Below are 14,649 nucleotides of genomic sequence, written 5' to 3' on the forward strand. Positions count from 1 at the left end.
AGGATAAACAATCCAATCAAGTCACAGATATTGACGCATCGAAAAGTAATCTGGTTCAGACATTTTAAGACAAGTTTATATTGAAATAAAAGCCATATTTCTTAAATGATGTATAGTTTTAACTTCTCTATCAATAACAAACCTTTATTTAAAATTTCCTTAAAAATTGATGTATAAAAATTCCAGAACATTTGCGTTTATTCAAAATGGCCTTCAGCAGTTAATGTTTTTTAGGAAATTAAGGTAAAGTCAATCTCTTTATTAATATGTTCATTTTTTCATTTTAGCCAAGATCAACTCATTTTTGGCTGGGTTTCTGAACCTACAAGAAAGTTTGTCCTTGAAGTCATTCTTGTTCATGTGTTTGTTTATATGATAATCGAAATATTTAGGTCTTCAGTTTTGTCATGACTATCATGAATTTCGATACTAAATTGTAAAAATATCATAATTTAAAAACCTCCAAGATTATTTCAAAGTGCAAAGAGCTTGATTTCATACAGATTCACATAAAGAAAGCATGTGTACTTTGAACATCTTCCTTATCAGTACTCCTACGTTAAAGATTCGATGCTAACGTGCAAACATCAATTAATAAGATGTTTGTATATAACAAGCAAAGTAGACACATAAATCAAATTTCTAAAAGTAAAAGAATCGAGCAAAAACTTTCGAACTACGAAATATAAAAAAAAATTTCGAACTACGAAATATAAAAAATTTTTTCGAACTACGAAATATAAATTTTTTTTTCGAACTACGAAATATAAAAATTTTTTTCGAACAACGAAATATAAATTTTTTTTTCGAACTACGAAATATAAAAAATTTTTTCGGACTACGAAATATAAAAAATTTCGAACTACGAAATATAAAAAAAAAATTCGAACTACGAAATATAAAATTTTTTTTCGAACTACGAAATCTAAACTTTTTTTCGAACTGGATTAAAAACGATATCGTTAAAATACACCCGAAGCGCTTTTAATCAACTAATTTATTTTATTGAATTGTACATTTGTTACATGTAACTTGCCCCATATTTTTTTTCCTTTTCCTCACCCCGTTTTCCATCTTATTGAATTTACGCGATGGTTCACTTCTTTATAATATATATATATATATATATATATATATATATATATATATATATATATTAAACGCATATATATTTTTATACGCATATATATATTTTATACGCATATATATTTTTTATAGGTATATATATATATATATATATATATTATACGCACACACACACACACACACACACACATATATATTATACATATATAACTTTTACTCTGTCTCTCAGTTTCTATTTCGCTAATAATCAAAAGTATTAAATTACACTCTGTTGTCATTTTGTTTAACCCTTATTGACCGCCTTTTTCTTTCTATATTGACGAAACGTGACAGCGGAAAAGTAGCATTACGATTAAATCCGTAAGTTGGTAGAAAATGGGAGCAGAGTGTAGTGAACGAGTCGAACAATAAAGACATAATTAGCAGAAAGAGATTAATTGTTGATGTTGTCTTTTCGTCTTTTTATTAAACCGTTTTTTGTTAACATTTTTGGCATTTTTACACTTACTCTTCATTTTCTTTTCTTCTGGTCTCCGGGGCATCTTTTTACTTCACAAAATTCGGTAAAATACACTTGACCCATTATGTTTTATAGCCAAGTACACAAGGATGATAATTTTACGAATGCTTTGCCAGTAAAATTGAGGTGGTGGAAATGCCCGTGTTTTTATTAAGGTTAGTAGCCAAGTGTGATCTTAGACGTTGTAAACCACGCAGTCTAAAAACAGAAGAGACACGTGAGTTACATCTGCCTCAATGAGATCGGCCATTGTTAGCCTTTAAAGCGCCATCTTATGCAACAAAAACCGATCGATGCACTTACTCTCCATATTAGAATGCGCACAAGGAGATAACGCTTTTATATAGATCATATAAATCGCAAAGAGAGATTTAGGTTTAGAGATATGAATTAAGTACGTTAATCTTAGTAACACGACTGAAAGATCTCCAGCTTTGTTGAATTGTATTTTCGAAGAATAAAGAACGAGTGTCTTTGGTTATTTAAACATGCAGACGTGTGATTGTTAGCCTTCTCGGGCGAGTAGCCTAGATTAGTTCAAGTGGACGGACGATGTCGTCACACTAGTGTAAATGTTAACCGCAACCAGGTTCAATCACGTGCACGAGAACAGACACTCACACACTGAACTACACATACATGCATAAAGTTTTATTTTTCTTTTAGACGGAATATAAGCCTTATATATTTGATTAATTATTACTTGAAAAGGTTTAATGCTTAAACAGAATATCTATTAAAAGCGAGCCGTTGAACATATAAATTTGTTCAATCCATATCGTCGTTTGCCAAGCTTTTTAAGTTATCTAATGGCGAAACTCGATAATGTAGACAGAATCACGGGCACAAAATTATAGCACACGTTTTCCTACACACCACCTGACATCTAGCCAACTATAAGGTTCTTCTAGGAAGTAAGTTTGCTATATTAATACATTGCTACACAATGAAGTGTGTAAATATCTTCATTCGACCATAAATACTGGGAATATATATCAGAAACAATAATAAAAAATGAGTCATACACCATCCATTATGAGTCCACAATTCCTACAGTTACATACCCATAAAATAGAACTACTAAACCTAACATAAATAATTACATGGGACAATGAGAAAAAAGTAACCTTAGTAAAAGTTAGTGTCCCTATTGATTCTGGATTAAATAAAGTTGAAAGGGAACGATAATGAAATTCCAAGTTATTATGTATGACATTAAAATAAACTGAAATCTTAGGAGGATCTCCATTATTCCAGTAATTACAGGACAACTGGGATCATTAAAAGTAATTTTAAAAAGTACCTGGAATATATACCCGGTAAAGTAAATGCAAGACAATTACAAATAATTGCACTTAAAATGGCGGCTTTAATCTTAAAAAAAGATCTCTTGGTTAAGACGTATGAGATAGCGGGTGAATGACTGGCATCCGGTAGGATGTCTCACTACCAGCTATAACAAAAAGATAAGAAAATTAAAATTCTATTCTTTACATATCTCACGAAAAACCATAATATTATCCTTTCCTTTTGCATTCAACCGCCTATGCGCAACCTCTTTCTTCACACATAAATTCATGTGCCAGTAATCATCTTTCCCCCACCTTCACCTCACTATCAGAATCACGAGCTTCCCCCCTTCCATCATCACTTCTTTTTCTATATTTACTGAGATTCTGTTTAAGAAATAGTTTTCTTGAAAAAGTTTCATACTCGAAACAAAATGTTAAATAAAAAAGGAGTATTATATATTATTATCCGTTTTATTTAGTTCTTTTCTTATTAACTTATTACTATATTTACCTACACATTATGCTGGATATTTATTGCTTTTAATAAACTTTTATATCAATATACAATGGTTTGGTTTAATTCGAGTTGTGTGTCTTTATAGTTCACTTATCTAGTGTAGATGATCGTATGTTTTATGCATGCTATCGATTGAAACCACGTTGATCAATAAATACGCATATATGAGGATAATTATGAAATAATGCAGTACCGAATATTTTACGTAAATGAGCGCGAGAGATCAAATTTGGACTCTGGATTACTAATTGCATATATATATATATATTTATGTGTATATATATATATATATATATATATATATATATATATATATATATATATATATATACATAAACGCTATGTATCGCTTTATTGCAGGTCAATAAATTTTTGATTTTGAAATTGCTATGAAACACAGAGAAGTGACACTTGGTACACTGGAAGAACATAACCAGGTGCCTTATTTCCTTTATGGTTGTGGAATTTGAACAAATATTTTGAAAATCATGCTAATTTTTCTATTTTCTAGTAATTTTAAGTGTGTATCACTTTATTGCAAGTTTCCCAAAATGCCTAGAACAGGGTTGAGTGACAGTTAGTGAAAAGGAACGTACTGTTGCAGGCATTACAGAAGGTTTATCCTTCGTAGATGTAGCCAAGGAGCTTGGAAGATATTGAAAAACATTGTCTTCGTTTGTTAAAAATCCAAACATGAAACCAAGGAAGGACAAAAACACAAGAAAGTCAGTTTCTGCTCGTGATGTTAAAAATATTCGCCGTCAACTTATCAAGCAGTAGGGCAGCAACAATGCTGCTATATTTAACAAGCCTTGAATGCCATTCCCTGCCCAGAAAGACACGTTGGAATGTCTTAAACGAAATTTCAAGAACCATTAAGCCCATAGCAAAGCCTGTTTTAAACCAAACTCATAAGGAAAAACGTTTGGATTGGGCTCAGAAATACATGAAAACCAGCATTGGAAGTGTGCTTTTCACCGATGGGGCAAAATCAATGGACCAGATGGACAAGTTTGAAGTTCTGTTGGGTTCCCTACTCCTCATCGATTCAACAGGAAGGTGGAAGTGTCCTCTTTTGTGCTGGAATAAACTGCAATGAACTAATTGGACCATTTCGAGTGCCAGACGGTATCAAACTGACAAGGCAGTCTCATACTTTATTTTTAAATGAGCGTTTGTCACCATGGCTTGATGACCTTCCATTGACGCGTCACCGCCATTCCTCTCAGCCAAAGCTAGGACATCCTACATTAAGTCATGAGGTATTAGTGGAGAACATTTGATGACATGCCCACCTTGTTCTCCAGATATAAACCCAATTGAGCAGCTCTGGTGAATAATAGAGGTGAAAGGAGGTGTTCAATTTTCGTCGACGGTAAACTTTGGAGGAAAATTTTTGAAGTTTCCTATAACATCACATCATTTCAAATCCGCCAATTGACATCATCAGTTGACAAAAGCCTATTCATAGTGATTTTAAAACATGGGAGTTAAGTTGATAAATAAATATTTCCTTAATGTGCAATTCGTTCTTGTTTTTGGTTAATATTGTTTACTGGATATGTTCTTTATTATGAATAATATGTTAACATTGTTTTATTACCGAAAATATACATTTTTAAACGTTTGCAATAATATGATACACATTTAAAATTACTAGAAAATAGAAAATTTAGAATAACTTTTAAAGTATTTGTTGAAATTCCACAAAAATCAGGAAAATAAGGAACCTTATTATGCTCTTCCAGTATACCAAGTTTCACTTCTCTGCGTTTCATAGAAATTTAAAAAAAAAAAAAATATTAACTTGCAATAAAGCAATACACAGTGTTTATATATATCCATATATATATATATATATATATATATATATATATATATATATATATAAGTGAACATGTCTGTGTGTCTGTCTTTCAGTCTGTGTACATTTCCCTACGCAATAACTCTGTCAATTTTTAGTCTACAGACTCGAAATTTATAAACAGGATACTGAGATTTGAGGAAATCTATGTGATCGGTTTGGCTGTTAAGGAGTCAAAGTTGCGATTTGATCTTTGAGAACTCTACCAAACTCCTCTGACAATTTGGGGTGTAAACACTTGAAATTTTAGATATACGTTCCTTGGAGATGGATCTAACTTAATAACTTAATTTGATTTCCAAACAATAAATGTTAAGGGATCATAATAAAGGGTCAAAGTTAAAACAATTGACCGTTGTTTTTTTTTTGTTTTTTTTGCTCAGCATACACCTCCAAATACCCGGGCAACGGCGGTCACCCATGCTAGTATATCATATATATAAAAGTGAACGTGTGTGTGTGTCTGTGTGTCTGTGTGTGTCTGTATACATTTTCCTACGCAATAACTCTGTCAATTTTCAGTCTACAGACTCGAAATTTGATATACAGGGTACTGAGATTTGGGAAATCTTTGGGATCGGTTTTCGGCCAAAAATTTAGCTGTTAAGGGGTCAAAGTTGAACGATTTGACCTTTGAGAACTCTACCAAACTTCTCCAACAATTTTGAGTAAAACAAAGAATTACATGTATATGCATGCATATTATATAGCGTATATATTTGCAGCATTTACTTCCACATAAATCAATGCATGATTAATGCATGTAATATAGCATTAAAAATATATATGGCAATTAAACTACATTGAAACGTCTATGTGGCATTTCTATAGAAAACAAGCAGGCTCTCTCTGTCTCTGTATGACTCTCTCTTTCTCTCTCTATATATATATTTATAAATATATAGTAAAGTATTAAAATATGTATGGCAGTTAAGCTACGTGAGAATTCGTCAGGCTTATGCCGGGACAATTCTCACGGGAATGAAACGCGGAATATCCTGTGTAGCTTAATTGCGATATATATTTTAAGTCTGACAAATTCTCACGAAAACGAAACGCGGAATATTCTGTGTGGCTTAATTGCCATATATATTTTCATACGTTACTGCCTTACTCTACCTCTGTAATTAAGTAAATACTGAAAATTTACGCATTAAATTGTATCCTCGTATATTAATTTATTAAATGAAGTAGTTTTATATACACGCACGCACACAAACACACACACATACACACACACACACACACACACATATATATATATATATATATATATATACACTTTCAATGGTTACTTTTAATGCATCTAAAACCAAGCTTTACATCATCAACGCTTTAATCGCCGTCTGGCATCAATTGAAATGAATGGCTCTTGTCTTGGGGAGGCTCCATGTTTTGACAAGGCTTTACCTTTACACCTTAACTGAAATGATACGCGTATATCAAATCCGTTGCCAGATCACTGGAAAATTGTTGGGATCCTTTTATCGATTCAGTAGATATCTCACTGCTGATGCAATTCTCTACCTATTTAAGCTAGGTATGTCCAAGCATGAGTACTGTTTCCATATATGCTAAAAAGATCTTAGCCTGCCTTGACAGAGTCCGTAGCCTAGTGGGGGATGCCCCACAAAATAGACTTCGTACCGTAGTGGGGGATGCCTTTTTATCTTCCCTGCAACCTGCAAAGAAGAAACGCGGCAAGCCTGTCTCTGCTTTATCGTTATTTTCATGACAAGTGCTCGTTTGAGCTCCAATCTATGGTCCCACCTCTCCAAACCACCTCGTAAAACTTTCACGGAAAATACTCGTCTAGCTGAAACTATCAATAATTTACCTCACTCTTTATCTGTGCCTTTTTTTTTTTTTTTTTTTTACACAGTGATCACCACTTATCAAGGCCCGGAAGCCACTCAGGGATAAGGGTTATTGTAAGTACATCACGTTAGTGAGGAGATTTTATGTAGTGTTTAATTAGGGGGGCGGTTCATTAGGAATTTGTTAACATTAGACTTGAAGACATCCAAGTTGTAGTCCGGAGGGAAGCAGGCAGACGGAACAGAGTTCCACAGGCGTGCAGTTCTAAGAAAGAAGCTTTGCTCATGAAATCTGCGTTTTGATTTAGGCACAGATATAGAGTGGGGGAACTTTTTCACAGTGGATTCAGCTAGACGGGTGTTTTTCGTGAAAGATTGGCGAGGGGGGACCAGGGATTGGAGTTCAGACGAGCACCTGCCATGAAAATAACGATAAAACAAAGATAGGCTCGCAACGTCTCTTCTGTGGGAGAGGTGTTGCAGGGTAGAGAAAAGGGCATCCCCCACTAAACCACGAAGTCTATTTTGTACTCTGTCAATGCCTGATAGGCTGTTTTTGGCAGCTCCTGCCCAGATATGGCAACAGTATTCCATCCTTGGCCGTACTTGGCTTTTATAGAGATAGAGAATTGCATCAGTAGTGAGATATCTTCTGGAGCGGTAGAAGGATCCCACCATCTTTCCTGCGACCTTGGCAACAGACTTGATGTACGTGTTCCATTTCAGATCAGGAGTAAAGGTCAAACCCAGAAGCTTGTCAAAACACAGGGCCTCACCCAGACGAGAGCCATCCATCACAATTGATGCCAGCTGGGGATCAGAGCGTTGATGATGTAAGGATAGGAGTTTGGTTTTGGATGCATTAAAGGTAACTAGCCACATCTTCCCCCACTGAACCACGCGTTCGAGATCAGAGGAGAGAGAATCCGAGAGAACTTCGTCATTTACAGCCTTTGATGTGTTGCCGTAGATGGTCATGTCATCAGCATAGATGTCAACGAATGATTTAAGTATGTGTTTAGGGAGGTCATTGATGTAGATCAGGAAGAGAGTTGCGCCCAGGATTGACCCCTGAGGGACTCCAGCATTTATATTGCAGGCCTCCGATTTTTGTCCATCTACCACTACTCTTATGAGCCTATCAGAGAGAAATGATTTAATGATTGAGAAAACATTTCCAGTTATACCGTAGCTGGAAATCTTGTGAAGTAGACCCTTATGCCATACTCTGTAAAAGGCCTTTGATATGTCGAGAGCAATTGCCCTAGAAAGGAAGCCTTTGTCAAGAGATTCACTAATCCTGTGGGATATAACCGTCAGCACATCTGCGGTAGATCTTGCAGAGCGGAAACCATATTGTGTGTCACTAAGAAGGTTATTCCTGCTGAGATGGTTGACTATTTCTCTATTTAATATTGATTCCAGTAACTTACTCATAACACAGAGAAGACTTACTGGTCTGTATTGAGAGGGAGATGACTTATCACCTGAATTCTTAAATACAGGGCAAACTGAGGAGGTCTTCCAGGGGGTCGGAAAGCACTTCTCCTTAAGGCAGCGCTTAAATAGTTTCGTAAGTATGGGAGCAAGTTCTGGTTGAAGCTTTTTTAACACTATAATTGGGATGCCATCAGGGCCAGTTGCTTTACTGGAATCTAGGTTTTTTATTAGCTTGGCGACCTCATGCACGGATATTTGTATGTTATCTAGCTTGTTCTGTGTTATAGGAGGAAATATGGGGAGTTGATGGCCTTCGTCGCATAGGGTAGAATTAGCTGCAAAGTTCTTTGCAAATAGTTTGGCCTTGTCTGACGCTGACGAGATAACCTCTGGTCCATTGATAATGGTTGGGATAAAACGCACACTTCTGTTCAAGATCCTATTTGTTATTTGCCAAAACTGGTGGGAACCAAGCCGCTGATCAGCTACCTTGGATTTAACAGACTGGGCATATAGCTCTCTTGCATTTTTTATTACTCTTTTACAGTGGTTGCTGGCAGTCCTGAAAGCAGCTTTAGTCTCAGTGCATCTATTACGTTGGTAGTTATGGAAAAAGTGATTTCTGTGCGCGATAGCAGCAGCACATTCTGGGGAGAACCATGGCTGGCTGTTAGGTTTTTGTTGGAATTTTTTAGATGGTATGAATTGGTCTATGCCTACAATTAACCATTCGGTCAGATCTGATACTATAGAGGACACATCCTTTTTAAACATGGAGTGCAGAGGTAAATCAGATATGAATGTACGGAAGCTATCCCAGTCAGCCATAGAGTATCGAAAACCTAAACATAGATTTCATGAACAAAGCTTAGAACTGCACGCCTGTGGAACCCTTTTCCGTTTTCCTGCTTTCCTAATGTCTACAATTTGGTCGTCTTCAAGTCCAACGTAAATAAATTCTTGATTAGCCATCCCCTTAAGTAACCCAATTGACCAAATTTTCTTTACTATCGATTACTACGATATTGTCCGATTGACTACTGTACACCAATTTAACCCTTATTCTCGAGTGGCCTCCGGACCTTGATAAATGGTGACTTCTTGGTAAAAAATATATTTTTCCATATATTTACATGTATACATATGTGTGATAGAATTTGTATATACATTGTTAAACTTAACAGAATAATCATAATGCTTGAGTATATCTTTTTATTTATTTAATTTTATATAAGTATCACGATCGCTTTCGATTTTTAATCGATTTATTTCGTAAGTCTCCTTAAAATTTCTAGTATCAAAATCATGTACTCTTTTTTACTCAAAATTAGAATTGACTGTCAGTAATTTTCATTTAGTTTTTTTTTTCTGTTTTTTTATATAGGCATCATCACTTATCAAGGCACAGAAGCCACTCGAGGATAAGGGTTAAAGAGTGTACAACAGTAAAATTGGACAATATAGTAATCCTTAGTAATGGAAATACGGTACATTTGCTTACTTAAATGGAATGGCTCATCAAGAACTTGTTTACGTTGGACTTGAAGACAACCATATTGCAGTCAGCTGGAAAGCAGGAACATGGAAGACAGTTCCACAGGCGTGCAGTTCTAAGAAAGAATATACGTTTAGGTTTATGCACAGAAAGAATATACGTTTAGGTTTATGCACAGATAAAGAGTGGGGGGGGGAATTATTAATAGTGTTTGAAGGTAGACGGGTGCGTTTTGTGAAATCTTTGCGAGGGGGCATAGATTGGAGCTCAGTCGAGCTCTTGACATGAAAATAACGATAAAGCAGAAAAAACTCGCATCATCTCTTCTGTGAGAAAGACGTGACAGGGAAGAGAAAAGGATTCTTAACTCTATCAAGGCAGGATAAGTCCTTTGTAGCAGCTCCTGCCCCTATGTGACGGCAGTACTCAATTCTTGGACGTACCTGGCCCTTATATAGATAGAGAATTGCATCAGCAGTAAGATATCTACTGGATCGATAGAAGGATCCCACCATTTTTCCAGCGGCCTTGGCAACGGATTTGATTCTATTTCATATCAAGAGTTAAGGTCAAGCCCAGAAGCTTGTCAAAACATAAAGCCTTCCCAAGACGAGAGCCATTCATTTCTATTGATGCCAGACGAGGATTAAAGCGTTGATGATGTAAAGATAGAAGCTTGGTTTTAGATGCATTAAAAGTAACCAGTCACCCCTTTCCTCATTGTACCGCATGTTCGAGATCAGAGTACAGATAATCGAAGAGAACTTGGTCGTTTACTGTCTTAGATGTGCTACCATTGATGGTAGTGTCATCAGCATAAATGTCTACGAATGATGCACGGATATGATTTTGAAGATCATTAATGTAGATTAGGTTGGCCCAGGATGAGCCCCTGAGGGACTCCAGCATTAATACTGAAAGCTTCTGATTTCTGCCCATCAACCACTACTCTTATGAACCTATCAGAAAGAAATGATTTAATAATTGAGAAGATATTTCCAGCTATATCGTAGCTGGAGATCTGGTGAAGTAAACCTTTATGTCATACGCTATCAAAAGCCTTTGATATGTCAAGAGCAATTGCTTTAGAAAGGTAGCCTCCATCGAGAAGTTCGCTTATTCTATGAGATATAACTGTAAGAATATCTGTTGTAGATCTAGCAGAACGGAAACCATATTGCGTGTCACTAAGAAAGTTATTTTTGTTGAGATGGTTGATGACTTCTCTATTTAACACAGATTCCAGCAACTTACCCATGACTCACAGGAGACTTATTGGCCTGTACTGAGAGGGAGATGGGCGATCACCTTAATTCTTAAATACAGAGCATACTGATGAGATTTTCCAGGGCGTTGTGAAGCAACGTTTAAACAGTTTTGTAAGTATGGGACCTAGTTCTTGTGTATGTTTTTTGAGTACTATAATTGGAATACCGTCAGGGCCAGTTTTGCTTTACTGGAATCAAGGTTTTTGATTAGTTTGGCAACATCACGTACAGATATTTGTAAATCACATAGCGCGTTTTCTGATACAGAAGGAAATATTGGGGGTTGGCGGCCTTGGTCGCAATGGGTCGAATTAGCTGCGAAGTTCTTGGCAAAGAGTTGGGCTTTGTCCGGTGCTGACGAGATTACCTCAGGTCCATTGATGATAGTTGGGATAGAGCACGCGCTTCAGTTCAGGATTCTGTTTGCTATTTGCCAAAACTGGTGGGAACCAAGCCGCTGCTCAGCTACTTTGGACTTTACGGACTGAGCATACAAGTTTCTCGCGTTCTTTATTACTTTTAGTTACAGTAGTTTCGGGCAGTCCTGAAAGTGGCTTTAGTCTCAGTATATCTATTACGTTAGAAGCAATGGAAAAGGTGATTTCTGTGCGCAATGGTAGCAGCACATTCTGGAGAGAACCACGAATGGCTGTTAGGTTTTTACTGGAACGTTTTCGAGTGTATGATACGGTCTATACCTACAATTAACCTTTCCGTCAGGTCGATATTATAGAGGACACATCTTTTTAAAACATGGAACGCAGATGTAGATCTGATATAAATATACTGAAGCTATCCCAGTCACGCATAGCGTATCTATATATTGTATGGTGGAGAGGTAGGTCTGAGGACTTATTCCATTTCAATTTTATTTTAAGTGATACAACAGCGTGGTCGGAAGATCCAAGTGGAGACAGAACGGAAGCTGAATATAGTTCAGGGCAAGTTGTGATAAAATGGTCTAGGAGACTTGCATAATGGCCGTCAGTGTCGGGCATATGTGTGGGTTCGTGAAAAATTTGAGTGAGGTATTAAGCAATGTAGAAATCGTGACAGAATCTCCCCTCATCTTCGGTCTTGTTTGAGTGGGTCAACCTTTCCACATTGTGAACATTCGAATCTTCACATACGTGGATGTTATCTGAAGGATAAGCATATAGGACATGCCCAATCTTCTCAGATGGACGTCTGTAGGTAAAATATTTATTTATAATCATACTTTGAATAACACATAATCCCGTTAACACACCGGTTTGCATCAGAGCAAGCGATGTTGGGCATTAAGCGATGTTGAGCATTATGAATACTAAATGGGTGACCCTTTCATAATACAGGAATTTCTATGTAGTCTGCATTATCTCGGCATTGTTTCTAGTCGTGTTGGATTTCTTGCTAGTTAAGTTCACCAGTGTTTGTAGTTGAGAACTGCAAAAATGTTGCTGCACAATTACGTGTGCAGCGACATTTACACATAGGAATTCATTGTCTCTTGAGACTGAACGGAGCCATTCAAAATACTTTGACAATTGTCATGTTAGACTCATAAACGATCTTTTTTTTATTGTTAGTGCTTTCATATTAAACGTTTTCCCATAAACTAGTGTATTAAATAAAACCCATTTGTTATTATATGACATGGATTTTTAATTCGATTTTCTTTTATATTTAAGTGTATTTTTGGAAGAAATATAACGTCTACTTTATTAACATTTTTCAGATTGACTTCCTCATTTTGATTGACGTTATCACAACAGTTCGCGCCGCTTACACTCCCATGTTCATGTGTCTTGTGTTGAACTTTATCCGATTTCGAAGCCCAAATTTAATGCACGTTTCTGTTTTGGACAAAACAAACGCAAGAAACAGCCGGAAGTAAAAAGTGCGGAAGTCAAATCTGTGTAGAATTATTATTAAAAAAAAAGAAAGTTGAAAATGGTTTTAAAGACTCTGTAGGAGGCATGCCGTTAAAGAGTATACCATCAGATTAATATTAATTTTTGTACAAAGGTTACTAATCTCTAGAGAGAATTAATCCTAGTGTTAATGATGGCTTTTTATTAAATGCTACTTCGTCGTGACAATGCCATTTAAAGTTTAATCTGTTAAAAGATTTATTAATGTATCGTACACCATCAAAATGTTATTTCAACTCTTAAATTGTTCAATGAATATTAAACCAATATCTATAACTAGAAATGTTCAAATATTGTTAACAACTAATTGACATGCTCCCACCTGTCATAATGGATGCGCAATGAAAGCTGCCTCATCGATGATGAAAATCTCTAATCAGATCTGTTCTGGACCAGAATTACTTTAGTGTCCTTGCATATTGCATTTGCAATATACGTCTATGCTATTGTTACCGAGGGATTCGTAATATTCGACTGAGTTACTGCTCAGCATTACAACATACATTATATTTACATTAATTTTCAATTTCTTAATATTTCTTTGCGTAAGTAAAAAAAATAACTAAGGCATTCATTGTGTGATTACTATTATGTTTATTCTGGACAGAAATAGGTCACACATGAGACTTTAAACTAATTAGTTAACTTTTAAGGATGAATGACTAGACAGAGAGAACAGAGATCTGAGGAGAGCATTTCCCTCTTTGAAATTGTCAACGTTTTCCTAACAATTAACACAACGTTATTGCGTCTAGCATGCCCCATAGTCAAACTCAACTCAAATCATTTTCCCAGTCAACCTCTTTATCCATAGAGTCATGCAATGTTGTATTATTGTTTTTATTCTACTTTCACTTTTGTAACCTCTTACATAATTTTACATGGTATTGCTATCAATTTCATTTTATTTCCCTAAGTTCGTGTCACTTCGATCTGCACTGAGTTCTCCCCTGTAAAGATTATCATTAGCTGATGCACTTGTTATTTGACATAGAATCATGTATAATGTAACAGAACACAAAAGTTAATAAAATTTTAATTTGTTCAAGATTCAGATGGATGACATTTTAATATACATTCTAGAAATAGGGAATCTCTCAATCGATATCTGTATTGCAAGCAATGCGCAAAATAAAAGAATTGACAGGTCCAAATGATGTTAAACTGCGTAATAGAGCTGGTATTGCTAAACATTCGCTTTTGATTTTTCTATAGGTAAGTGATACCAGGCCTGTAGAAGCGCAGTGAATAAGTGCGTAACACTAGCTTTATTATCAGCAATCGGCAACTTATATGTCATCAACTATCTCTTTAGAGAGAAGGAAGCCAATATACAATTTAGAAGAGCTGCATAAATGCCAAGTTTTTATGTTGTTTGTAATTTATATACTCTAGAAAATGTCTGATTTTCTTCAATAAAATTTGTAGAGGATTACA

This window comes from Euprymna scolopes, chromosome 16 (genome assembly GCF_053919585.1).
Source record: "Euprymna scolopes isolate OS-2025 chromosome 16, ASM5391958v1, whole genome shotgun sequence".
Taxonomy (NCBI): domain Eukaryota; kingdom Metazoa; phylum Mollusca; class Cephalopoda; order Sepiida; family Sepiolidae; genus Euprymna; species Euprymna scolopes.